This window comes from Urocitellus parryii, chromosome Y, assembly GCF_045843805.1.
Source record: "Urocitellus parryii isolate mUroPar1 chromosome Y, mUroPar1.hap1, whole genome shotgun sequence".
In the NCBI taxonomy this organism is placed as follows: Eukaryota; Metazoa; Chordata; class Mammalia; order Rodentia; family Sciuridae; genus Urocitellus; species Urocitellus parryii.
In genome coordinates this window covers 8,228,450-8,255,486 of record NC_135548.1, presented here as the reverse complement: position 1 = coordinate 8,255,486, position 27,037 = coordinate 8,228,450, and the positions used below count along the sequence as shown (strand labels likewise).

Here is a 27,037-nt window from a genome sequence, read left to right as displayed (position 1 = left end):
TACAAAATCACAATACTACTTAACAGTGATCAGATGATCATTTATTTGACTCTTACTCATAAAGCTAAAAGAAATAAAAATATACCATTTGATTTCTAGCAACCTGTTTCTATTTATAGCTGTGAGTACTCCAGAGTTCTGTTCTATCTCATTTTGGATCACTTGAACTATATACACCCTTTTCCAGCACAGAGAAGGACAAGAGTTAAATTCTGGCTTATGCATCTGGAAGAGCATAGTGAAGCCCAGGCATGCCTCTGTGTTTGTTTTGTGCAATACCTGGACATCTATACAGCTTTCTTGCCTGTGCAATATCTCCTTTGCTTAATCAGGTTCCCTGACCAATTGCCGGACGTATGCCATTATCATCACGGTTGGGGAGAATGGTCTCCAGGAACATCCCCCTTGGGGAAAAAAAAAAAAACAGAAACAAACCACACCTACGTCACCAAATTAAAACTCGTAACAAACATCAGGCAGTTTTTCTCCCCCATACTCAATTTTAATCATAGGGGAGATATGCCAGTTTGAGTTTTATGCAGTATGAGGCTTTCAAAGTACTTTCATCAAGGTAGGACAAAAAGATTCATGTTAAATGTGTGTGCCTCACGTTCAATGATAACATCCACTTTTTCCTTAGAAATGTACATCATATGTTTGTAATAATCTGAAATACTTTTTAGTCTCCAACTAGACTTTTATTTGGGTCTCCCACACAGATTACCAGGTTGAAAAACAATTCTTCCTCATTAAATAAGAAAAATAGCAACCTCCAAAAAATAAGTGAAGCTACTGAAATTGTAAGAGTTAAATGAAAAGTTAATTTCTTTTTAGTTAAACTACTAATTTAACCTAAAGAACTGAGAAGTTCAGTATTATTATAGCATATGTTATAAGAACAAGGAAAAACAGAGTGCTGAGATTTAGATAAGACCATGCAAAACAAAAATATTGTAATTTTGCATATGTAAATATACATATACATACACATATATATATATATATAATATAAATTTTTTTCACTATGAAATAAATAAGCAAAAATAGCTTGATCAATGTCCTAATAAGGCTAAACTACAGATAATGAGTTATTTTGGACTCAAGGTGTGGTAGGAGAATTGCTATTTTTCTTAATATGCATCATTTAATATTCTGGCTACACTGCACTAAAGTTGCATTCTAATTTTGCAATATATATCAAACATTTATAACTCAAAAAGAAGTAGTAAGCTTAAAAGTCAAAATAGACTAAGAGACTATTCCAAAGAGTTGAGAAGTAAGAAGTCTGTGTATATGGATTTAAAAAAGTGGAAAAACTGTACATAAATTTAAGAAATAGAATCATAAAATATCTTTCAAATTAAGATAACCAATAGGACGTTCCTTCAACAGAACAACATTTTCAGGTCTATTTAATTCTCCCATTAGGAGATATTTACTAAGCACTGTTTTAGGTCTGGATTTATACATCAAATAAAACAGACAGAAAGTCACACCTTCATGATTCTAACAGACTAATGTCGGGAGAAAGGCATTAAACAAGATATTCATAATTGAGGTAGTGATAGTGCTAGGGAGAAAATAAAAGGTAAAATTTTGGATATTGATTGTGCAGTTATGATAGCTGGCTTTTTAAGAGGATGACTGAAAAAAACTTATTTGGTATTTGATGTTTTAACCAAACATACAAGAAGTGAAGGTCAGAGTTATATGTGTAACTGAGAGTAGAGGGTTCCCCAAGAGAAAGAACAAGAAACACAATAGCTCGGAGATGAGAGGATCTTGAAAGTTTGAGCACCAGCCAGAGAATTTAACTCTTACCTGGAGCACAACTGTTAATCTTGGAAAGTTGGAGAAAGTTGGTAAACAGAAGAGTAACATGATCTCTGAGTAATTTAAGGCTAACTTCTCTAGTTTTTAATAAAAGAAAGAGTGATGAACATTATATTTAACTTTAATAACTCAAATAAGGACAGTGGAACTCTAAAACCAGATCCAAGCATCTACAGAATCCTATGTGTATACCACCTGAGATGTGGGTGAAGATTAATGATTTGTGGGAACTGATCATTAAAAGTGAGAGTTTGCATATAGTTGTAATATTCTCCCCTGGAGAGGACACTGCAAAGGAAAAGAAAGGCTAAATTACCAGATAGTGTTAAGAAAAGCTATTTCTAAATTAATAAAGTGCTACAATATATGAAGTCCTTCCATACTGATGTCACTATTTTCTATTTCAAAAATAAATTTATAATATTTGAAAACTTTTAATATTTTCCAGTTTTCAAAAAAAGATTCCATTTTAAATGGTCAATGATATTTTGGAGGTGAAAATATTTCATATCTTTGTAATACTTTTATGAAATATTTTATTGAAAAATGAGAGTTTTCCAGTGTGAAAACATCTATGTTACAAAATATCCATGGACATTAAAGCCTCATTCTGCCTAAAGAAGTAATTATTCAAAAAGAGGTTAAGTGATTTATTCTTGTGTTCTTTCTTTGTCATCATCAAGAAGTTAAAAATTCTCTTCCCTACATCCTGGCCACTGAGCAAGACAGACTTTTAATGGATCTTCTCAGTGAAATCCTATGAACAGGCCTGAGTCACATCCAGTTGGGAGTATACTAACTAAGCTCCATTATTCATTCACTTTAGCTACAATTAAAGAGAAAAATAGCCATGTTTTTAAATAAAATTTTGCGAAATATTATAACTCTTTTTAGTGAAAAATTAGAATCTTCCAGTGTGCAAACATCTACATTACAAAATATCCATGAACATTAAAACCTCATGAGTCCAGCCCTGTTTCTCCCAGATCTGATATTGATCTACACTCATGAAAACAATTGAAACTTTTATTGACTCTTTTCAAAATCTACAAGCGTTATGAACAGAAGAAATCATAAAACTTTATATGTTTACATCTGCAGAATGAAGAACAAAAATTCTGTGATCATCTCAGTTGATATAAAAACAAAAAAAGCATTTGTGAAGATTCTACATGACAAAGTATTTATCATGATGAGATTCTTTTCATGATACTCAATAAACTAAAAATAGAAGGAATTTATCTCAACATAACACAAGCCACATGAGAAAAGCCTAGAGTTAATATCATATTCAATGGTGGAAAACAAGCTCTTCCACTAAGATCAGGAACAAGGCAAGGATACCTATCATCTGTCACCTCTTCTGTTCAACACAGTACTAGAAGTCTTAGCCAGAGAAAGAAGAAAACGAAAGTGAGAGACAGAGAGAGGTAAGGAGGAGGATGAAAGGAAGAAAGAAAGGAAGGAAAGAGAAAGGGAGGGAGAAAAGAAGAAAATAAATAGAATGCATGCCAAATTGGAAAGGTAAAAATTATCTCTGTTTACAGATGCCATGTTCTTATGTGTAAAACCATAAATACTCTACAAAAACTGTTAGAACTAATAATGAAACAAAGGTACAAAATCAATATAAGAAAGTCATTTCTGTGGAGTAACACAGAACAATCACAAAAGAAATTAAGTAGAAAAGTTCTGCTTATAATAACATTAAAAAATGTCTGAGAAATAAAACTAACCAAAGAAATGAAAGCTAAAAAAAACAATGTGGTAAGAAATTAAAGAAGAGGGGCTACGGATGTGGCTCAAGTGGTAGGGCGCTCACCTAGCATTTGTAAGGTTCGATTCTCAGCACCACATAAAAATAAAATATTGTGTCCACCTAAAAATTAAAAAATAAATATTTTAAAAAAAGAAATTAAAGAAGACACATAAAATAGAAATATTCTTTGTTCACATATCATATTACCCAGTCTACAATCCATATCAAAATTCCAAAGAGATGTTTTTTGCAGAATTAAAAAAAAACACTTTATAAATTATGTATAACTTCAATAGAAAATAAAAAGCTGAAATAATTTTAAGAAAATAAATAAACTTGAAAAACTCATACTTTGACTTTTGAGAAATGATTTCAAAACATATTATAAAGCTATAGCAACCAAAATATGTGGTACTGGCATAATTGCAGAGCTACAGACCAATGAAATAACAAGGGCCAGAAATAAACTTCATATATAAAGTCAAATTATCTTTAACATGAGTGCCATAACCATACTCATTTGGGCAAAGACAGTTTTTTTTTAAACAAATGGTGTCACAAATCTGAATATCCACAAGAATGAAGTTTTGAAACAGAATCATAGGTCAAAGCTAGTTGTCATACCATACAAAGATAGGCTGGTGGTGACTGAAAACAGGCAGCAAGAACAGAGTAGTTTTTTGGGGGAAATGCAACGTAATACCAAAGTGGTACAGACTAAGAGAATAGGCTAATATGCTACATATGGTAATCCTTAGTAAAGATTCATTCTATGAAGGACAGAGGAGATAAATTTCTTTCACTTCCTCTTCTCTAAAGCATTAAATCCCTGGTTAATTCTAAATAATCTAATTCAACAGCATGAGAACGGTGTCTTGGATGAACTGGGATGCAACCATCAACTTCTTACATATTTACATGTAAAAATGAATTTCAAGCATTGACCTAAAAATAAAATTTTAGGGCTAATTTCAGGCCAAATTTCTGGATACATATCTACAAAAACTTAAATTCAAATCCAGGAATGAACAGTTAGTATCTGGATAGTTATCACATTTGCACAAAAATAAATATTAGATATCTTCAGAAGGTAATGACTTTTAAATCTATGAATGTTAAATATAGTCAACTCTCAAATTTTTGACATTCAGACATTTTTAAAAGATTTATTTTTTCTTTTTTTTGGTACTGAGGATTGAACCCAGGGGCACTTAACTACTGAGTCACATCTCCAGCACTTTTTTATATTTTATTTAGAGCATTCAGCATTCAGGGCATCATTAAGTTCCTGAACTAGCTTTGAACTCATGATCCTCCTGCTCAAGTTGCTAGGATTACAGGAATGTGCCACCTTGCCCAGATAAAGATAATTTTAAAATGTTTTCATGTATTAAGGGGTCATTAACATGTATTTTACTTTTACCAAGAAATTTGTTTTTAGAGCATAGGAATACATTTGAATATTTTTCTCTTTTTCCTAATCTGGTTTTTAAAAATAGATGCTAATGAAATGTGACATGGACATAAGTGGGCAAGAAGAATGAATGGAAATGGGCAAGAAGGTTAGTGTAAAATTGATGTCAATGGGAAGAAGGGATGAAGGGGATCAGTGCTTAAATTCTTCCAGATCCTTACCTGGGAACTATTTGCTTGATGGCATCATCTTTAGAGTAAAGTAGATCAAAACCCAAATGTATTATCTCTTTAAAGACAGCATTCAGTTACTAATGAAATAAATTTAAGGTTAGCAATTGATGAACTGTAATTGTCAACTACGTGGAAGTAAAATATCTTCTTAACCACCTTCTTTGAGAATCCACCTAATAATATCAATTTTTGACCATAAATGGTACTTGAGTACTAAAAATGAAAATCCACATTACAAAACACTCTTTTTAGAGAATATAATTCAAACTCAACAATAAAGTAACCCGTTGCTTTAGGAATGCCTGAATTTCATTAAGCAATGCTTTGCCAATTTAATGTGCTGATTAGTTTGGTAATGGTTTTAATTGCACTTTCTTTTATAGTTTATGAATATAAAATTGTTCAAATCATTTTAAAACGATCACTTTAAATTTATACACTGGATAGGTGATGTAAAATATCTTTTAAATGAATGCCTGCTATTAGCTATGAATGTTAACCATTTTTTTTCTACTTTCTTTCTGACAGGAGGCAGCGATATTGGAAGATGGTCTGGTTCTAATGTCAAACATAGCTTTGTGAGAGGCCACATGGAGAAAGGGATTAAAAGTCAAAAGGTATAACCTGAGACTCCAACCTTGAGAAAGTGTTCCTGGCATAGTGCATGATACTGTCAAAATCGTATCTTTCACCAAGGGAGTTTACTTCTCCAGGCTCCATCTTCAGAAAATTGTACTCTTAACCTATGAATCAGGGATAAACAAAAGCACAGAAGCCTTTTAACTAAAAGAACATAAGAGCGCTTCTTAGACCTGCATCTGCTTTTGACTAAATGACTGATCTTTTTGCTGATTGCATTTACATACCAACTCCCAGGTGTGTGCAAAAATCATTTGCACTCCGATATTATATTAAAAGAGCAAGTTGCAAAAGAACTGAATTTGAACAATGAGTTCAGTTCTGCAGAAAGGAAATTACCAGAAGCATATTTTGTGTTTGTTTTCTGTGTATACTTGTTAACACCGCATAATATTTGTTTATTTAAAATCATACTGCTTCTCTGGGTACAGTAGAAGTGATTGTAAAGTTATGCTTTTATTTAATGCGTTTCCCATATTTTTCTCAAGATTATGTTTGCCAGGACCCACAAAAATTATCTGACTATTTGCTTTAGATCCTTTCTAAGAAACGCTGTGGGAAGATACAAAAACAATATTAGTATAAACACAACTCTGAGGTTATAGCTACATGACTTCATCATTGGTGATAAAACAATAGCAAATCTACTTTCATTCAAAAATAAAATAAGGTTCCCCTTGAGAAAAAGAAGTTTCTACTTTGACAGCTTTTGAATTAAGAATAATATGCTTCAGAACTTTTTTTTTCCTTTGCACATCTGCTATCTTAACTTCAGGACATCTTCAATTTTAAGAGATTTTCGACTGCCTGTCTGTACCTTTTTAGGCAACATTTTTTCCTGAAATTTGAAAAAAAAAAAAAAAGAGTTAAATACATGGGTCTACATCAATAGTTCCCAAACCAAAGAATTTCTTTCAAGAGAGTTTACATTTCAATGATTCCCTTTTCACTGTTAAATCAGTCGAAGATGATGCAAGTCATGTTATTTATGTAATTTGCAAAGCTTTGAAACATTTTATTTAAAGGTGAAGTACTGGAATTGCAAATTCATATAGGGCTGGGAATGAAATGATCATACCATTATTATAACTAGGTTTTTAGTCCCCTGTCATATTTCTATTAAACATAAAAAATATTAAATAAAAAGTTTTCCAAAAGGCAGTAAAGAAATCTAGTGATTTCACAATATAACATCTCTCTTACATGATGATGAAACCAATACTCATTTGAGCATTAGGGATGAAGGAAACAACTTGGATCCATAGAACTCTGTTCTAGGCTAAAGTGTTTTAGTGCATCTTCGAATGAATTCACACCATAAAAAATTTTAAATTAATTATCTAGCCTATATAGTGAAATATATCTTCAAATGAATTCACACCATAAAAAATTTTAAATTAATTATCTAGCCGATATGGTGAAATATATATTCCACAAATATCTGATATATCTATGTGTATTAGAAAACATTCTTTAAAATTATCCTGAATTTTCATTCAAATTCTTGTCTTCCTAAGGAATTTTCAGCATATTATAGCATATCCCATTCTAGAGGGAATTTTCAAAAAGCAATAGACCAGATTTTGTGACCCATCAACAAGATTTCAATTTAGAACACAATATGAGAATAGATTCTCTAGCTAAAGCAAAATTTCATAAATTTTCTGAAAGTGAAACATAACCAAATTCAGAAATGCATTTCCCTGCATATAACTTATCACTTAAACATGTGAAACAGAGGGGTTTGCTAGTTAAAAAGAACATATCCACATACAATCCAAACAAAAGAAAATTAGACTTGCTTCTTGCAAGAAGGGGAGAATCAGTGATAGAAACAGGGTGACCCACACTTAACAATTAAAATGAATGGTATCTTCTTTCTTGAATGTATCTTCTAATATGAATTTGATCCTCATACCAATTTACCTCTTAATCATAGTCACCAATTCTGCATGTAAATATGAAACCAGCATTTGTTTTTATTACCCAGAGCTCTTGAGAAACACCTGATCTTAAGTCTCTGAGTTAGGGAAACTCATAATTTGTTGATAACTAATCTCTAACATGAATGCTTTCAGACTGGTACAGTAGTTCTGATACAGTAGTTCCAATTACTTAAGAAATCTCTGGAAATATCTTTTATTTTCAATTGATCTGAATGTTTAGTCAAAAAAGTATTTGATCAAAATTTTCCTACTACTATGTCAGGTATTAAGGTATCATAATCTATTTCTTAATAATACCTATACATTTTTCCCTGTTTAGGTAATATTTATGTTGCATCAGAAACCCTCTTAATGGTAAAATCATTTTTGAAAGTTATGTACTTTATAAGAGTATTTGGGGGATTCCACATAATATTTGGCAAATAGAAGAAAATAGCAGTGGTTAATGGAAAGCTTCTCATTTCCTTGATAGTTGAATTAATTTTCAGAAATATTGTTTCCTCTTAAGTTTTTCTCTCAATGATATAAAGCATAAAGATGAACTTTGATGGATGGTTCAAGCCAGGGCTTCTATTTGGGGGGAGTATAAATTTTCTTTGCTTCTCTTTAATATCCAGCTCTACAGATCACTTTGTCATTCTTGAATTGATTTCCTCATTTGGCTTCTGGAACATCACATTCCACTGATTTTTTCTTTTACCTCTTAGAGGACACCTTTGGTCTTCTGGTGGACACTCTTCTAAAGGTTGCTAAAATCTTGTTGCTTTTCATTTTCTATGCTCCACTTTTTTCTTCTTCTCCCTCAGTTTTTCCCTAGACGGTCAAATCCACTACAAAATGTTTATCTCCAGATACATACTAAAGTCCAAACTCGCCTTTCCTTTGTCTAGTAAAAGAGGATCATACAAAGGGTCTTTGAATTGAGGGATGTGTTAAATGGAATCAGTATTTTTTATTTCTTTTTCTCAGAACCAAGCCTCTTCATCAGTGTTCCTTTTTTCAATTGATGATACCACAATTCATCGTGTTGTCTGAAGATAAAGCTTTTGCAGATCTTTCCTTATGTTCCTCTTAAAACATTTTAAGACTCTCTTCTTCCTCTTGCCCTGTCCTACCCTAATTGAGAACACAGCCACCTCTCAAACCTCTAATAGGTTTCCCTCACTTGAGGCTCATCTTTCCCCCACCCCCAATTAATGTTTATTACAGGTTACAGAATTCCTCTTTTAAAAATCTTAACTTTCTCTGTTTATAACCCTTCACTTATTCCCCAGTAACTACAGGATACAATCTAAATTTCTTAGATTCACAGAAAAGATTCTCCACCCTCCCCAGGTAGTTGTGAACTAACTCTCACTCATAGTTCAACATGCCACCACAACAGTTAATTTAAAAAAGATCATGTATTTTCAGCCTACAAATTTGACCACTTTTCTGGTCGACCTGTAATAAATATTCTTACTTTATTTCTAAATTTCATATTTGTGTGTGACATCTCTCTGGATTTGCCAATGCACATTTGTTACAACTTGCTTCTTTTCTGCAGTATTCTCAATGTGACAGGTACTTTTCTTATTCACTTGAAATCATTTGTGTAGATACAAAGTTTTATGTTTTCCATGACAGTACCTTTCAATGTCTAATAGTGCCTCAGCATTAACTGGTACCAAATATATAATGAGCAAATAAAGAAAGCAACTCTAAATTATAGAAAATGATAAGAATTTCAACATTGATAACTTAAAATTGCCCATGAACAAGAAAGTAAGCTCACATTTTTATTTTACTTTTGCTAAAAGTGCATACTACCTTATAAAAAATTCCAAACAACAGATTTTTTGGGAGGGTTGTGGTAAAGATGGAAATGTACTTACTGATCTTTGCAAATGTGAAAGTTAAGTAAAAAGTTTTACAATGATGCAACTATTATATACCAACTCTGAAAAGAAAATTAAAATTTAATTATAAATTATATTTCAACTACTAAAAATATTCTTAATAGTCTGTCTTTGGCAAAGTCAAGTTTAAGAGAAAAATCTCAAAGAAACTATGTAGACTATCCTGTAAATTACTCATTTCACTGGAATTTTCTTCAGAAATTATACGTGATAAATGTAGATTCCTGTGGTTACCGTGCATGTCATGGCAAACCCTGGGCTCTTTCTAAGTCCTATAATATAAGTTATAGATCTAAGCACAAAAACAGTTCAAATAAAATAATCATTTAATAATATTAGTATATTGTTCAATAGCTCACACCTATTCTTGAAAAAGTACAGACGTTTAGAAAGAAAACAGACCTTAAGAAACAAACAAAGCCTAGAAAATGCAGGAAATCAGTCTCTAAAAAGAAATTAAAAATATAAATCCACCAAGAGTGATTTTTAATAAAATAACATATTGACTCTGCCCCATATTTTACACTGTTTACAAAACATAATAATTTTACACACCCTAAAATCTCTCACCTGACTGAATGTTTTCTCTTATGATGGTTATGTGGTTGTCTCTATCTGGTCGTGTGTGTTCATGCCAAAAGCTGATCACGTGGCCCAGTTCATGAACAATGATCCCAAACTTATCACAGTTCTTTCCAATAGAGATTGCCTGGGGTCCATTTCCCCTCCAATCTACATAGGAGCAGCATCTATAATAAAGTAGAAAGTGGAGATGTTGGTGAAAGAGAAAAATAGATAAATTACAATATGGTGGAACTTTTGTGAAGAGTTGTGTTGAACCATAGCACAGTGGTACATGCCTGTGATCGCAGTGATTCTGCAGGCTGAGGCAGGAGGATCGCAGGCCAGCCTCAGCAATAACCAGGCTGTGTCTCAAAATAAAAAATAAAAATCATTGGAGACGGGAATCAGCAGTTGGGCACCCCTGGGTTCAATCACCAGTATAAATGAATGAATGAATGAATGAATGAATGAATGAATGAATAAATAAATAAATAAATAAATAAATAACTTAAGGAACCAGGACGTGGTATCTCATTTGACACTCTATCTGCAGTGCCCAGGCTCCAAGCTGAAATTTTAAATTTTGTTCATTATAAGTCACCAAGCCTATAGTATTCTCTTATAGCATCCTGAATTGTCTGCAAAATCTGATAAAAAAAAACCCACTGACAATAGTTAATCGTTCAAAGAAGTATTAGATTTCTGTGATTTCTGTCTATTGTTCAGACTAACATTTGAGTGTGTTTTTTTTTAATCTCACTGTCTAAAAGAATCTCCTGGATTATCAGGAAAAAAATGTGAAACACCCAGAAATACCTTCCTGCAAATCTTCATTGAATTATTGATATTTATATATTTATAAATGTATATACATAGAATGTTTTTCTATCCAAAATAGAATTTCTATTTATTCATTTAAATGTGTGTGTGTGCACACATGTATGTATGAGTGCATAACAGTCTGGAAGTCTCTTATCCACACACTCTATAAATAATAAATACATTGGACACCCTTTAAAACAAATTTTAGGTGATATAACAATAGTAGCTATAATTATAAATGCAAATAAAATCATATCTAAAACTTTGATAATCAGGTTTGAATTGAAATAGCTTGTCTATAGGATGTTTCTCCTAAACAGCATTAGAGAACACTAAATAATTGGTCTTGAGTAGTTGGGAACTGCAGTGCACTAGACATTGTCAAACACCTCTCTGATTTATTAAATTAAAAGAAAAATTGTCAAAAATTAATTGCACAAAGGAGTAAAAAGAATTTTACTATTTTAATTTCCAGGGTAAGTACATTAGATGGTGCTTTTGATTTTGCACAAATATAAATTCCTGTGTCAGTCTTTCTTACCCAAATTATTTCTGTATGTTTTTAACTTATTTATTCATTTACTTATTTATTTGTTCATTCATTCTAATTAGGTTTTAAGTGTCTACATATTTTAACTGAGTTAGATGAACTCATTAGTATTCATTATGTGTAAATCTAGTATAGCAGTAAATTAAGCCTAATAAATAAGTAAGTAATAGAAAAGAGAAAATTGGTGGGGAAGGTGAAAATCTGAATTGTCTTTTTGCCTTGAGAATTTTCTTTAATATTTTAATCCATATATACTTATTACATACTCAAATATTTATTACATACCTAATAAGTAATAGATATAGAGATACATTTTTTGTGCAAATATTATAGAGATTAAAACTAAAATATTTGATACCTTAAGGCAGTAGTATTGAAACTGAAATATCTGATGATTATATAACCACTAAATTACTCACATTGAGTCATTTCTGCTGGTTATAGTCAGAGAAGACAGCACTTTGCAAAACAAATTCTGGGAGACAGTAAAGCAATGTGGTCAATTTATTTAATCCTAAAACACCCTTTTAGCATAATTTTACCCATGACAATTTCCTATAATAAGATGGGATTTCATAATGGAAAGGAAAAATAGATTTCACACTGCCTTATTCATGAGTTATTATTTTACAGTGGTCCTGTGAAACAAGAAAAATGTAGTGTTTTGATCCCTGACTAACAAGAGCTCTTAGGGACAAAGAATTCTACATTCAGATTAACTAAATATGTACTTAGACAAATATTAGGCATGGAATTATAGGGTAACATGCAATTTAGAAAAATGTGATTTAATCATACCCAAACATTATCTTATTTTTTAATGTAATCCAGGTTTGAAGGCATTTTCTTCAATATGGCTCTCAAATTTTTACTTCTAATTTGTGTGCCACTTTTACAACTTGACCATCCTGTGGTCTATCTGGTACCTCAAGAAATGCTTTCAACACCTATAGGAAACTCTCACCTCTCTCTAATCATAGGGAATAATCCAAGTATACCATTCCCTATTTTCACCTTGGTTTGGCAGACCAAAACACTTTCCTTTAAGATAATCCTTTGGGACATTCCAACATTAAAAGGTTGGAATGCCTTCTACCTTTTCATCAGCTATATTTCCAATTTTTTTAGTTTAATCATTACATTTTTTAATAACTCCTTTCTTCATCCTTCCTTTCTCTCTTTTATTCTTGTTTTCTATGATAAACTCCTATAAAAGGCCACTAAAATTTAAGTGCCCACCATTAGGATGGGGTAGTCATCAGGACAAGAACCTTCATCTCTTCGCTTCACTGATTTATCACAAGGATTTAAAGCAGGGCTAGTCCAGAGATAGCACTATTTGTCCAATACCAGGCTCAAATAGTCACCCAACTTTCTTAATGTCTGCATTTGTCGAATAATAAATGTTTCAATTTATTGTGTTCCTAGTTTTCCTCTCCAAGAAACCCGATCTATCTTCTCACCTACCCATCTCAGTTAAAGGGAGCTCCAACCTTCCAGAGGCTCAGGCTTAGTAATGCCAGGATTTCTGAATCCTCCCTTTGTCCTCCAACAGTCAATCCTGTTGGCTCTACCTTCAGCCTATATCCAGAATCAATCATCTTGTCATTGTCTCCCTTGTTAACACCCCAGTCCAACCATGGAATCTCACATGGAGTGTTGAAATCATTTACTAACTGATGATTCTCTCTGTTGTAGCCTTCCTGCAGCAGTTTTCTTAGCACCAAGATTCTTCTAAAAACATCAAATCAGATTATACTATTCTGCAATAGCTCTGCGGTAAATTGTGTCAATGGTTTAAAATATCCATTACCGTTCTCTAACAGATGATTATATTTCCCTACCCCACTAATGCTAGGTTTGGTCATGTGGTTTGCTCTGGACAATGTCACAGAAGCCCAAATTGTTTGTGTAATTTCTGGGGAGAGTCTTTTAAGAGCCAACACATGGTTGACCATATTGCATCTGCTGGAGGGAGAACAATGGGCAGAGAGACTGGATGCGAGAGTAACACCACTGTAATGCAGCCACAGCTAAGCCATTGTGGGCAAAGAAATAAAAGTCTGTTGGTCCAGGCCTCTGAGATTGAGGGATCCTTGTTTAACGTAGTATACATTTGCTAATCTGACTAAAACAGGTTCTTTTAAGTCTTTACAAAATACAAGAAGATCCTAAACAATTTCCGCACACAGAGCTCATCTCTTACAACCAGCCCTCCTGTCACTCCATCGACTCCAGTCATGCTTACTTCCTTACTCTGCCTTGAAAATGCAGAAAAGCTCTTGCTTATCATTCCTCCTCAAGAACTCAGTTCTCCCAGATACCCAGTTGCCTCTTTACCCTAAGATTTTCAAGTTAACCTGTAGTTAATGGTATGTTTTATATTTCACTTATTTCATTCCTTCATCTCTGCATCTCCACTCTAGAATGTAAGCTCTGTGAGCACACAGGACTCTCCGTCTGACACTCCTGTTATCTCCAGCCCCTAGAACACAGCCTGGCATATGGTAGAACACAGTAGCTATTTCTTTAAAGAGCAGATCTCAGATGTGCAGGAGGGAGCTAAGATTGATTCATCCCACAGCCTCTCTCTCCAATTTTCCATTCATGTGATTCTATTTATTACCTAATAACCTTCTGAGACATTCTTCTTCCTGCTTCAGTTAGCTCATCTCTGGTGTTTGCAAATAAGAATCTTGACTATCACACCCCCCAATCTGCCTATCTACATCCTCCTCAGAGAGAATGCCTTATATTCAATGTTAACATCCCAACACATACTATGGAGGTAACACAACATGGGAATTCAATATGTATATCATAAATTAACTTCTTCTCTAATCTGAATAACCAAATACCACAGCATTTATTTATTTAGTGCCACAGCTTTGACGACATAAAAGACCCAATATGAAATTCAATTCGAGTGTTAAGTGTTTGACATACACATACCTTATTCTCATTGGCCCTAAACACTTTGTACAACACCAACTTCCAAACTCCTTAATAATTGAAATGATTTTTTATGATATTTAAAGGTAGCAACACCATTTCAAAAGAATGATAAAACCATCAGTCATGGTGGCCCACACTGTAATCCCAGTAGCACGGCTCAGGAGGCTGAGGCGGGAGGATCATGAGTTCAAAGTTAGCCTTAGCAACTTAGTGAGCTGGGTAGGTGGCACATGCCTATAATCCTTAGTGGCTCAGGAGGCTGAGACAGGAGGATCACAAGTTCAAAAGCAGCCTTATCAACTTAGGCCCTAAGAAAGTCAGAAAGACCTGTCTCTAAGATTTTATATATATTATAGCTAGGGATGTGGCTCAGTGGTTAAATGCCCCTGGATTCAATCCTTGGTACCAAAATAATAATAATAATAATAATAATAATAAATAATACTGAGATTCATTGCCAAACTGCTGTAAAATATCTATTAAAATATAGCACAGCATTTTCACAATTTACAGAAGCCTTTTTGAGGTTTGTTTTATTAGTGCATTATAGTTATAAATAATATTAGAGTTCATTTTAATTAATTATATAAGCATGGGACATATTATTTTTGAGAAAGTAGTTGTTATCTTGCAAGAAGCAAATCTGGAAAACACTACTGTGGGAGGGAATATCTAAGACACTCAGAAAATGTAGAATTTTGCTCTGACCAATACGTTTAGAAAATAATTCTAGTTTGGCAGCAAATTGATGAGGTAAGACAGAAGAATAGCCCAAGCATGGGATGCTGAAGATATGAGCAAACCAGGGCACTAATGTGGGATGAGGTGAAAATAGATTTCAGAGGAAGCATACCAGAAGCACAAGTATGCTCAAGTTCTGAACTTGGGTGAGTGGATATCAGCAATGCCAACATTAGAAAGTGGTGTGGTGGAGGGAGGAACCCACTTGCCCTACAGGCACAAAATTCTGTGGTCCTAGAATATATTCATTTAATATATAATATTTTCTTATGTAAAACTCAGACTTTCTCATGGCCAAAGTTCTATGCAAATATTAATAAAGAAATCCTACTTGTGGAGTTTAATTTTTTTTCCATCTGAACTTCAATCATTCCCTGGTTCTACTTACCCACAAGGCCTATAGGTGAATACAATGTAACTCTCTTCATCACCTCTTTCAATGAATGTCACACAGGTGTGCTTTTCCCAGTGCCTCATGGCCTGCTTGAACGTGGCTCTCTGGCTGCCAGGAAAAAAATGGCACTGCTTTAATACAATGGTGTCCACTCCAGGGAGGAGTGCTTTGTGCTGGCTCCTCCGTCCTGAGCTAGGCCGGCAATTCAGAATGCCACTGTTATCACTAAACAAAGAGTACTAGCTTATAGCACCCCAGATGAGTCATTATTAAGAATCAACACTCACTTTATAATCAGAAGGTCAAGGCTCTCTATCTCTACAAATATGTGTGTACAAGGCTCTAGAGATGGTGTATACATTCTTCCTGTCAGTTGAAGAGAGATCAGCTTCCAGATTTAATAGACACATTTGAGGCTCAGTTTAAAAACCAGAACATTTCTTTAGATTCTTAGGGTAAAGATATTCTTTTCCAAGTTTCAGAGATATTCTAAGCTAGTAACCTAGGTTAAGGGAATGTTTTCCCAAGTTTGATTGAATACTATAGTTGCTATATTCCTATTCTATAAAAATGCACACTTAATGTGCATGGTAATTGTGTTTCTTTATCAAAACAGTCACTCTGGGAATATCTTACCAGTAAAGTTGCCTCCTATAACATAAAGAATAACACCTCCAGGCCATATTCTTTCAGTTCTTGATGTAGCAGCTCTGGGAACTTGATTTTTCTCATTTTGCCCTGAGAATTTTAGAGGTACTTTTCCCTTAACTGTGGTATTTTGCTCCAAGTCTGCAGTGACATTTAAAACATTCTGTGAAACAGAAGTCCTCTGTCAGGGAATCATTTACCTCTTAAAGTACAAAAGTTGAAATGTCTTATTTACATATTTGAATAAATATGCCTGAAGTGAAAATTCATTTAAAAAAAAACAAACTTTAGTTATCTTACATAGCTTAGATAGGCACTAAAATATTTAAGTATTTCATATCCAAATACTATTTCTTAATGCTCTATAAATGAATTTTGAAGAATTTTCATACAACTGTATGCAGCAGGTAGAATTCACACAGGCATATTAGCCATAGAAAAATAGTTTTATATTTTCTATTTTACTAACTCACTACCAATTCTCCCCAAAATAATAAAATATATATTGTTTAATAAAGTCATGTGGTATTCAAGAGTCTTCTTATTCTGGCTAAATCCCTCATTCTTTAAATCAAAATTAATATTCTATAATATGGTCTAAATTATGAATATTACACTATATTGATAATCAACTAAGTAACATAAAGACAGATGTGGTCTTGACTCCTGGGAACACTCAGCCATCTCCATTCCAGTTTCCCCTGAATTCTTCTCCACGTATCAGCATGACTCAGAGGTAAGTACCTCAAGAGTAGGCTCATATAAAATGCATTCTCTCTCTGGAGCAGCTTCCAAGTCTAGTCTGACTTTTCTTGGTGGCCTTTTGTAATAGTTTCAGTTACTGTCTTGTTTTTCATAAATTCACATGATTTTTTTATATTCATCTATCATTGTTGATACAAATGCTTTTTCACTAGAATATGTTTTGACACAACAAGTATTAAATGCATATGTTTCCCTGTACCTATGTCTGTCCTGGGGCAAAGCATCATTGCTTAGGAAAATTATTACTTGAAAGCACTTCAAAAATTTAATTATTAATCCATCAATTGAAGAGATGTTAGAATATAAGCATGAATAAAGGATTTTTAAAAAAGCTAAAATCCAAAAAGAGCATTTAATAACTTCAATAAATATTTATTAATTATACAACCAGAAAGTAGTTTCTTTGAATGTCTTAAATGTATGCTTCATGATCAAAAACACATTACCTTTTCAATGTAAGAAATTAGTTTGTCAATTTAAGCGACTTATTTGAAAAGAAATTGATATGATATTTTTTCATTTGATTAAAATTGATATAACTTCTTGATTTATTAAAATATCTTGCTGTGATACTCAATTGACTGGAAATAAGTATAAACAAAATAAATACCTAATACATTTAAAATAGAAACTTAAAATAAGTTAAAAGAACATTTCAAATTTTTCAAATTAAATTCTAAAATCCTTGTATCATATATTGGCTAACAAAATTAAATCAAGAAAGAACTCTTTCTCAGCATATATTCTTTACAAGCTTCATGTCATAATGGCACACTGATTTTAATTAACCAAACTTCTATGAGTATAATATTTAATGTACATCAAGTCAAGCGTCTGCAACTTTAAACATTGATATACCAGAGCCAATTCTTCTTATCCTGTCTATGAGTTGATAGAGGGCCCCTCATTTCTTTGACATACCATGGTCACCAAGTCCACCTTAAAGAATACAAGACAACACTTGAGTTACACTCAATGTATTTTCAAGTTCTCACAAATAAACAATAGTAATATGCTATACTAGTTTCCTCTGGACATCCTTTCTTTGATCTTAACGTGTTGGAGTTATGAATATCCATGAATCCTTGTGTAAGGTAAAAATTCTACAGCAACAAATGTTGCTAACTAAAAAAAAGGATGTGTGGGGCATTTAGAGAGCAATCTGAATCATGACTTTATTTGGACAACATGACAATTCATTCATCTATTGATAATTTGAAGATTTTTTCTTCACTGTGACCATGACATCACATAATGTTATATGTAATAACAACAGCAAGTTGTTCTGCTCTACTGATTGTATTTCAGCTATTTCCTCTATGGAAACCGGATATTTTTATATCCAGTAGCACAAAATTTGCTCCAAAGTCTTGATAATTTTTGAAAAATTTTTAATATATTTTATAATATATTCAACTAAATTTTTTAAAAATGTCATTTTAAGAAAATCGAGTTTCTCCAATTAATTTTATTTTGGAATAAATTTGGAATTAGAAGAAAATAACAAGAACCTAAATGGTGTTCAATTGAAAAATGCACTCCATTACATTATGTAATTTATAAAATTTATGAAAACAGATCTAAAGAATATTAAAGTTCAAAAGGAAGAGGAGAGAAGAGAACTAAGAAAATATGTCTTTAATAAAAATTACTGACAAAGACTTTAAAAGATAGGTTTCTGTCCTAAATCAGAAAGCACAGCTTTTGAGAAAAAAAATCTCTTTCCAGGGCTTTTAGAAAATGCAGCCCTCTATTTTGTCCCCTATATCCCCTAATCTCCTTGAATTTTAACAGACAAATAAAAAAAGAGGTATCACTGAGCAAACAATCAATACAACAACTATCAACATCAGAATATATTCAGGTGAATTTGGACCACTGAGCATCTATGGTTCATAAAGGCTGAAATTGAAAGGCTGAAACTCATGAAGTCAACAAACTATGCCAAGACTTTGGACAATTTCCTTCCAATATCAACATGCCTTTGAAATTAGTTAATATTATAGGTTTGACTTTATTAACTTCCAAAAATCTTACATGCTTCAGGTTTTGCTTTGTAGTCTCATTTTCATTGAGGATTGGTAGAAAAAGAGAGAGGAATTGGTAGCATTCGTTCATGCAAAAAGTCCAAACTTTTTATTAAACTGAAATAGCTCAGGAAATTTTAGATTGTTGTTGTTTTGTAGAAATAATTGTACATGAGGAAGCCTCAAATGTTAATAGAACACAGGACTCCTGGGTTTGAAATCCAGCTCTATTGTTATGTTGTGTGACATGGGGTGAGGCATATCTCTCTGAGCCTCTGTTTGTACTACAGCATCTCTGATGTCATATTTAACTACAGAAATATATGCAATCTTTCCCATGTCTGCAGGGAATTGGTTCCAGGACCTCCTATGGATACCAGAATCTGAGGATGCTCAGGTTCCTTATGTAAAACAGCATAGTGTTTGCATGGAATCTTCACACATCCTCTTTTATGCTTTAAATTCTTCCCGGACCACTTATATCTAATACAATGTAAATGACTCATAAATAATTTTATACTGGATTTTTTTAGGGAATAATGACAAGAAGAAATCTGTACATGTTCAGTAAACACAATTGTTTTTTTTGGGGGGGTGGTTTAATATTTTGATCTGAAGTTCATTGTGCCTGGAGAGATAGAACCTGTCCTAAAATTTCGAGTCTACATAGCAATGTTTGTTGTATACCTGGTGCTGACCCTGCTCCCTATGCTCCCCAAACTTGGAGACCTCTGTGTTTTCTCAAAGCAAAGCATGTTGGCTTAATGTAAATAATTAAAACCAGGACTTCTTTCCCTAAGAAATGCTGGATTTTGGTTTAATAGGTTTTCCCCAGCTTTATTGTTTTGCAACATTTCAAATCTTCAGAAAAGTTGCAGGCAAAGTATAATGAGGAGCTTGTATCTACCAATTGCCAATGTTTTGCCACATTTGCTCTCTGTTTCTGTACTCCTTCCCTTGGTGTATAGGTATTGTTGAACCATTGGATAATTTATTGCAGGCATCCTGACACTTCATCCCTAAATACTGTAGCATGTATTTCTTAAGAAAAATGACATTCTTCTACATAGCCACAATATGACTACTTGGGAAATTTAACATTGATCCAATATTATTATCTGAAAATAAACTCTATATTAAAATTTTCACAATGGTTCCAACACAGTTCTTGTAGTTTTATTTATTTGTTTGCATTCCTTGATATAACCAAGATTATCTGTTACATTCAATTTTCCTATTTTTTACCCTCCCTTGAGTTACAATTTTCTAGTCTTTTTTTTTATTTGTTCACTGTTATAGTATTAACACTTTTTTAGAATTTGTACCAGTTTTCAGTATGTCCCTCAAGTTGAATTTGCCTGGCTGTCTCTTAATGATTAGATTCAGGTTAAATATTTTTGGAAGGAAGGGCTCAGGTGCAGAACACATGCTTAACATGCACAAAGCCCTGGGTATAATCTCCAGCATCATAAAATTTTTTGAAGAAATATCATATAGATATTAATGTGTACTCAATGCATCATATCCAAATTTTTGTGCTGTTGTAATTGGTACAATATATTGGGTCATTTGATTAAGGCAGAACTCACCAAATGCCTGCAATGTTAAATTACTATTTCTCCTTATAATTAATAAGAGATGTGAAGAGTGACACTTTGAGATTTTATTTGTCAAAGGTTCTGACATCCATTATCAATGGTGATTATAAGATTGCTATAGTTTGATTGCTTTCTACAAAAGTAATTGGGATAATCATTAGATCTCTTGCAAGCATGGGCTGGACCACAGAGAGACCCTGGAGTGTGTTTGTGTAATGGAAGTGCTAAAGCAAAGTGAGAAGATAAACTGACATGCTCTTCAAGTTTTTAACAGTGTTAAGTGGAGGGCTTGGGGTACCTAATGGGAAGAATCTAAGAAAAGTAAACATTTGTTATGTGTTGAACAGAACAAACACATTATACTGTTTTCTGTCTTTGCAGATAAGACCCAGAGCTTGAAAACAATAGGTTTATGCAATGCAAATAATGTATTAAAGTCTTTCTTTTTTAAATGGTGAGTTATAATTTCCCTTATTTATTTCAGTTCCCCTTCTCCATTATATTTTTGGTTGTAATTTCATTTTGTAATTTCACTCTAATTCTGGTTGTAATTTCCCAAAATTCAAATATTATTGATAGTAAACACAATTAGTAACCAACTGTGTCAGAAAGAAAAGTTTTCAAGAGACATTACTGATAGTGAAGATTTTAAGTGATAAGGAACAGTAACAAATAATCCAAGTATATGTCTATTTTTATCTTGAATAATTTATTTTCTTTGTGTTTCTCTGATTTATCAGAGTTCATTTACAACAAAAGCAAATTCTACACCAATGTGTGAACCAGCTTTTAAATAATAGGGAGAACATACCAAGTGTTGCAATAAAGAGAAAGCATTCTGCAGAGAAGAGCAAAAGTAAATAATAATAGCAATAATCATGATGATGATAAAGAATGCTAATGAGCTTTGATAAAAGATCTTGTAAAGCTGAGGTAATCTAATAATAGCACAGTAACCAGAACAGAGTGCATGGAAGGTGGATTGTGCAAATTACATTTTAAATGGTGAGAATAACCTGGCATAGGAAACAAGGAAGAGAGATGCAAAAGGATAGATGGCATGTAATCAATAAAGAAGTCTTGGCAAAGGCATTTTTGCCTTGCAGAATTGCACTAACATATGTCTTCTTTTTGCTATCTTCATGTTTCTGTGATTTATCAGATGACTTAAACCCAAAGTAGGGAGAACAGTGTTTTACTATGATGTCAGTATTTTAGGAAAAAGAGCCAGAAATTTGAGAAGTAAGCTTTTTTACAAATACGACGGTGTCTTTGTTGCTGCTGTTGTGCTTTGAGGATAACTGTATGATTGTTAATTATGAAAACACAAATGGTAGATACAATTTTTTTCTTAGAACAGGAGTGCTATGCCATTAAAACATGTATAATGGGGATTACAAGATCAACAAAATGCATGATTTTATAAAGTCTGAAGTTTACATGCAATATAGCCAAAACACACGAAGACACCAGAATTGTCTCATGAATGAAAATTATTATAGCCATGTTTTATTAGCTTTATTTAAAACTATCTGCAAGTTGAACAACCTTTTTGAGCCCTTTTTAGAAAACACTTTTGCAATTTGCTGGAGCAATGGATTCTTTTCTATTTTTCTTTGAGCTACAGTGGCTAATCTGATGTTGATCTTTCGGTAATTATGTCAATTAATGTGTGCTGAGACTAATTTCATTTGTTGAAACGGATACAAGGTGAATATGTAATTAGAAGGTTGTCTCTTTAAGACCTTGCTTGCAATTTTCTAAGAGTAGCTGTGACATGGAAAAGGTTAAAATATAAATAATTTCTGATTGGTGAACAAACTAGTATCTAGTTTATTTCCTAACAATTGAAATTAAACTATAATTTCTTGCTGGGCTTGTTGGCATATATCTATTATTCTAGCTATTTGGGAGGCTGAGACAATAGAATCAAAAGTTGGAGGCCAGCCTTGGCAATTTAGCAAGAGCCTGTCTCAATATAAGAGTAAAAGGGTGCCAATGTAACTCTGAGTTCAATCCCTATGGTCTCAAGGAAAAAGAAATAATTTTTTATCATTTCTCCTACCAATTAAAGATACTTTATAGGGTGACTCATCATTCTCACTCACCCAGGATGATTTTGATTTTAGTTATGAAATGTTCAGCATTCTGGGAAAACCATCAGTTATAAGCAAATGGGGACACTTGGTTACTACAATATACACAATTTACTCTTTAAAATAAAACATGATGCTTTATTTATTTTCATATTAAATTTAGTATAAGAAGGAGCAATTTAAAAATAAATTTCTGGGGCTGGATTTGTGGCTCATTGGTAGAGCGCTTGTCTAGCATGTGTGAGGCACTGTGTTCAATCCTCAGCACAACATAAAAATAAATATAGAAAGGTATTGTGTCCAACTACAACTAACAATAATACTTAAAAAAATAGATAAATTTCCATTTATATTACCACTAAAACAAACCAAATTTACACATGCAGTTTTGTATCTTCTACACTTTGTTCTGACAAATAATATACAATTTAACAACTGTAAAAATAATTGTAACCTGAAATCCCAGTGACTCCTGAATCTGAAAAAGTAGGATTAGAAGTTCGAGAGCAGCCTCAGCACACATGAGGTTTAAATATAAATAGTGAGACTCGGTCTCAAAATAAAAATGAATAAAAGAGCTGGGGATATAATTCAGTGGTAAAGCACCCTGGGTTCAATCCCCAGTACCAAAATAACTCCAAAACAAACAAAAAAAACAGAACAGTTGTAACCAGAGGTATTTACAATTATATTTATTAGTTAACAAATACAGAGTTTCAGAAAATCATAGCTTTAATAAATTCATTAAATTCTAACATATTTTCATGTTATAAGTTACTTATCCTTCATTTTAGGGCATTTATGTTGTTTTTTCAAGTTTTTACCCAAAATATAACGTTACAAATGTTTTTGTGTGCATGAATATTCATTTTGTATACATAAAATTCCTCCTTCAAATTTGAACTTTCAGGAAAAACACAACATTGGATAGAATTGTGATGACAACATATAAACATTTTTCTTTTCATTTAAAAAAGAAAGAATTTAATACATTTATTTGCATTGCATAAACCCATTGTTTTCAAGCTCTGGGTCTTATCTGCAAAGACAGAAAACAGTATAATGTTCAACACATAACAAATATTTACTTTTCTTAGAATATATATTTTATATATATCTATATATTTTTCTGCTAGCTTATCAATTATCCTTCTATGTAACCATTTCATGAAACTTCCTGGTAATATAAATCCATGCTAGGAGTTGGGCAATATATTTATCTGGATGTTTCAAACAACAAAGTATTTGCTTGTTTGTTCTGAAAGCCAGGATGATTTCATCACAGCTAAAAATATTTCCTTTTTTTGATCTTGCAAAACAATTAATAGCATTTGAAGAGAGAAATGTGATCACTGGGTAGTCATTATTTCATAAAGAAACATCTATTGTGTTTCAAAATTGACAGAGGCATTAAGGAACTCAGGAATACCACAAACTCATTTTTAAGGACCACCTTGCCCCCACTTTTCACACTGGAGATTGAACCTATGGCTTCTCTACCACAGAGATACATCCCCAACCCTTTTTTAATTTTGAGATAGGGTCTTACCAAATTACACTGCCTCAGCCTCCAGAGTCACTAGGATTACAGGTGTGTGCCACCACACCTGCCTGGCTAAGGAGCCCCTTTTAATACTAAGTCTTGAGTTTCCTTCCAACTTATTTTTAGAGTTTCTGAAGGAGAAGTGTGAAAATCTAAAGATTCAAGTCTTCATCTGTGCTATAAAACATAGCAGCCTAAGTCTACAAAATCTAAACTCAAATACAGGAAGGATAAGTCTTGAAAATCAGTTAACATTCATTGAGCATTCAGCATTGCCCACCCAGTCCTGTGACAGTTTAGTCACAGAATGTATGTCTAATAATAAAATAAGAGAATAGTGTGGCAAGTCCCATAATAGCAGTATAAACAGAGGGGACCCTGTCTCCTTCTGCACTGAGCTATTTCTAACAAAAATTGTAAGCAATATAAATTTCTATTGGTCAGATAGAAATCAAATAATATGTTGTGGAATGTTCATGTGATGGAATTATTAGGCAACAGTGAAAAAAAAAATGCCCAGAAACTGTATGTATCAACAGTTCTGACAAATAAAACACTGTAACAGCAAATTTTAAATAGACTGATCATGTATGTAGATTTAAAAAGGTGCAAAAGAATCCTATATATTGCTTAGGGATACTTCCATATGTATTAACAATATACAGAAATGCATGGAATGGTAAGTGTGAGATTCAGAGTAATGATATCCCCTGGGGATGGGAAAAGAAGATTTAAGGGGCCTGGGATTGCAGAAATTGGTACTTTGGAAAGGTATATAGATAGTATTCTTCTGGTAGGTAGTTTTTTTTTTTTAATTATCCTTCAACTTAATTATTTTGTAAATAATATAAGCCCTTTTAGAAATGGGAAAGTACATGATTTGTCATTATATTATTTCAAAATATTTAACAATACATTGAAATATACATAATCCCACAAATTAAAGTGCCACATAAGTAGAAAAAGGGTGATAATTCTAAATGGAAATAGTAAGAATAAGCTTTCTGGATGAGTTGGCTTTGATAGGTGAATGGAAATTCATTAAATCTGGATGGCAGTAAAGGAGATTCTGGACTGATGTATCAGCATGGGCAAGGGTATGGAGGTGTTCTGGAAAGAGCTAGCTTAGGATGCACTGAAAAATATATTCTGAAATAAAGGAGTTTGAGAGGTAACAGGAATCAGACCATGAAAGGCCTTGAACATGGCAGAAACAAACTAATTACTAAGTTTTGTGAATAGGAGGCTTGTAACCGGATCTGGACTAGAATTTAATATTTTTACTTATTATTATTGTTATTTGTGTGTGTGTATGTGTGTGTGTTTTGCTGGGAACTGAATAGGGCATGTCCCCAGTATCTAGTATATTTTTTATGTAATTCCAGAGGGTGGATACTTTCTTTAACCAGAATGGTATCTTAGCTGGATCTGTTTTAGATCTATATTGCTCTTTAAAAATAAATATAAAAATCATAATTCATCAGGAGTCATCTATCAAATCCATTAAAAATTGACACTTGGGTTTACAATCAGTAAAAAAAAAAAAACTTGATCTTGGTTGCTTTAAAGAGTCATTTGAAGTTTTTTCATATGAACTTCCATCAATTTTCACACTTGATTAAGTCACATGAAATTTTGAATTGAAAACATTTCCTGAGAAGAAATGAAGACACAATTTTTTAAAACATAAGGGTTATTAAAATTTTCAGAACCACTTTTTTGTATGAGCATCATTTGGTCACCAGCACGCATCTTTCATTGGCTTCATATGGCAGAAACTGAAGAACATGTTTTCAGGAGCGCTGCAGGGCCTCGCGCTACCAGATGCCCACTCCCTCTGCGGTGCCTGGTCACGCCCTGGCCCCGAGCGCCCTCCTCTGACCCCACGGGTCGCCCGGGGGAAACAAACGACCTGGGGCTCCTGGGCGGGTCAAGGAGCAAGTGCCCCAGGAAGGCGCGGGTGCGCGGGATGAGGGTCGCTCTGGATGCCGCCCCCCCCACCCGCCGCGAGAGGCCCCCTCGGCTCGTCCCCCTCGCTCCCGCCCCCCCCCCCCCCACGCGCCGCACCCTCTACTTCCAGTGCGCAGGCCTGGCCGCCCCAGCGCGCTTGCCCTGGGCTCCGGCTGCATGGCCTGGACCTCTTGCGGCCCAGCAGTGAGTTTCCTGTGTGAGCAGCGGCTGGAGCATTCTCCCGCACAGGGGCGGGCGACTTTGTCACTACCTTTGCGCCCCCCCCCCCCCGGCGGGTGCGGGCGGGGAGCATCTGCGGGGGGCGGAGGGACGCTGTGCCGCTGGAGGGCTCCGTGTGAGCGCGTGAGGCGAGCGCGCGGGAGGCGCGGGAGGCGGGCGCGCGGACCCTAGCGTGGCAGAGCCATGGATGGACCGGCTCGATGCCTTGGACTCCGCAAAAAGCGGCAGTCTCAGCGAGACCGGGAGAGGCGCTCCCGGGGAGGTCTGGGGACGTGGTGGGCGGCTGCAGGGCCTTCTGGACCTAGGCGCCCTCACTTGCCTCGTGGTCGGGCTCCCACAGGGAAGACAATGGGAAGCCCCAGTCCTCCGCCTGGTCGTGGCCCAAATCCCCGCGGAGGAAGCGGCCCGAGTCCACCTTGGCT

The 27,037-nt window shown here is 34.0% G+C and overlaps 1 pseudogene; it reads right to left on the bottom strand.

The window, feature by feature from the left end:
* Window positions 1-217: 217 nt before the first annotated feature.
* On the bottom strand, window positions 218-26,688 carry LOC144251155 (tolloid-like protein 1; annotated as a pseudogene).
* Between the last annotated feature and the right edge of the window lie 349 nt (window positions 26,689-27,037).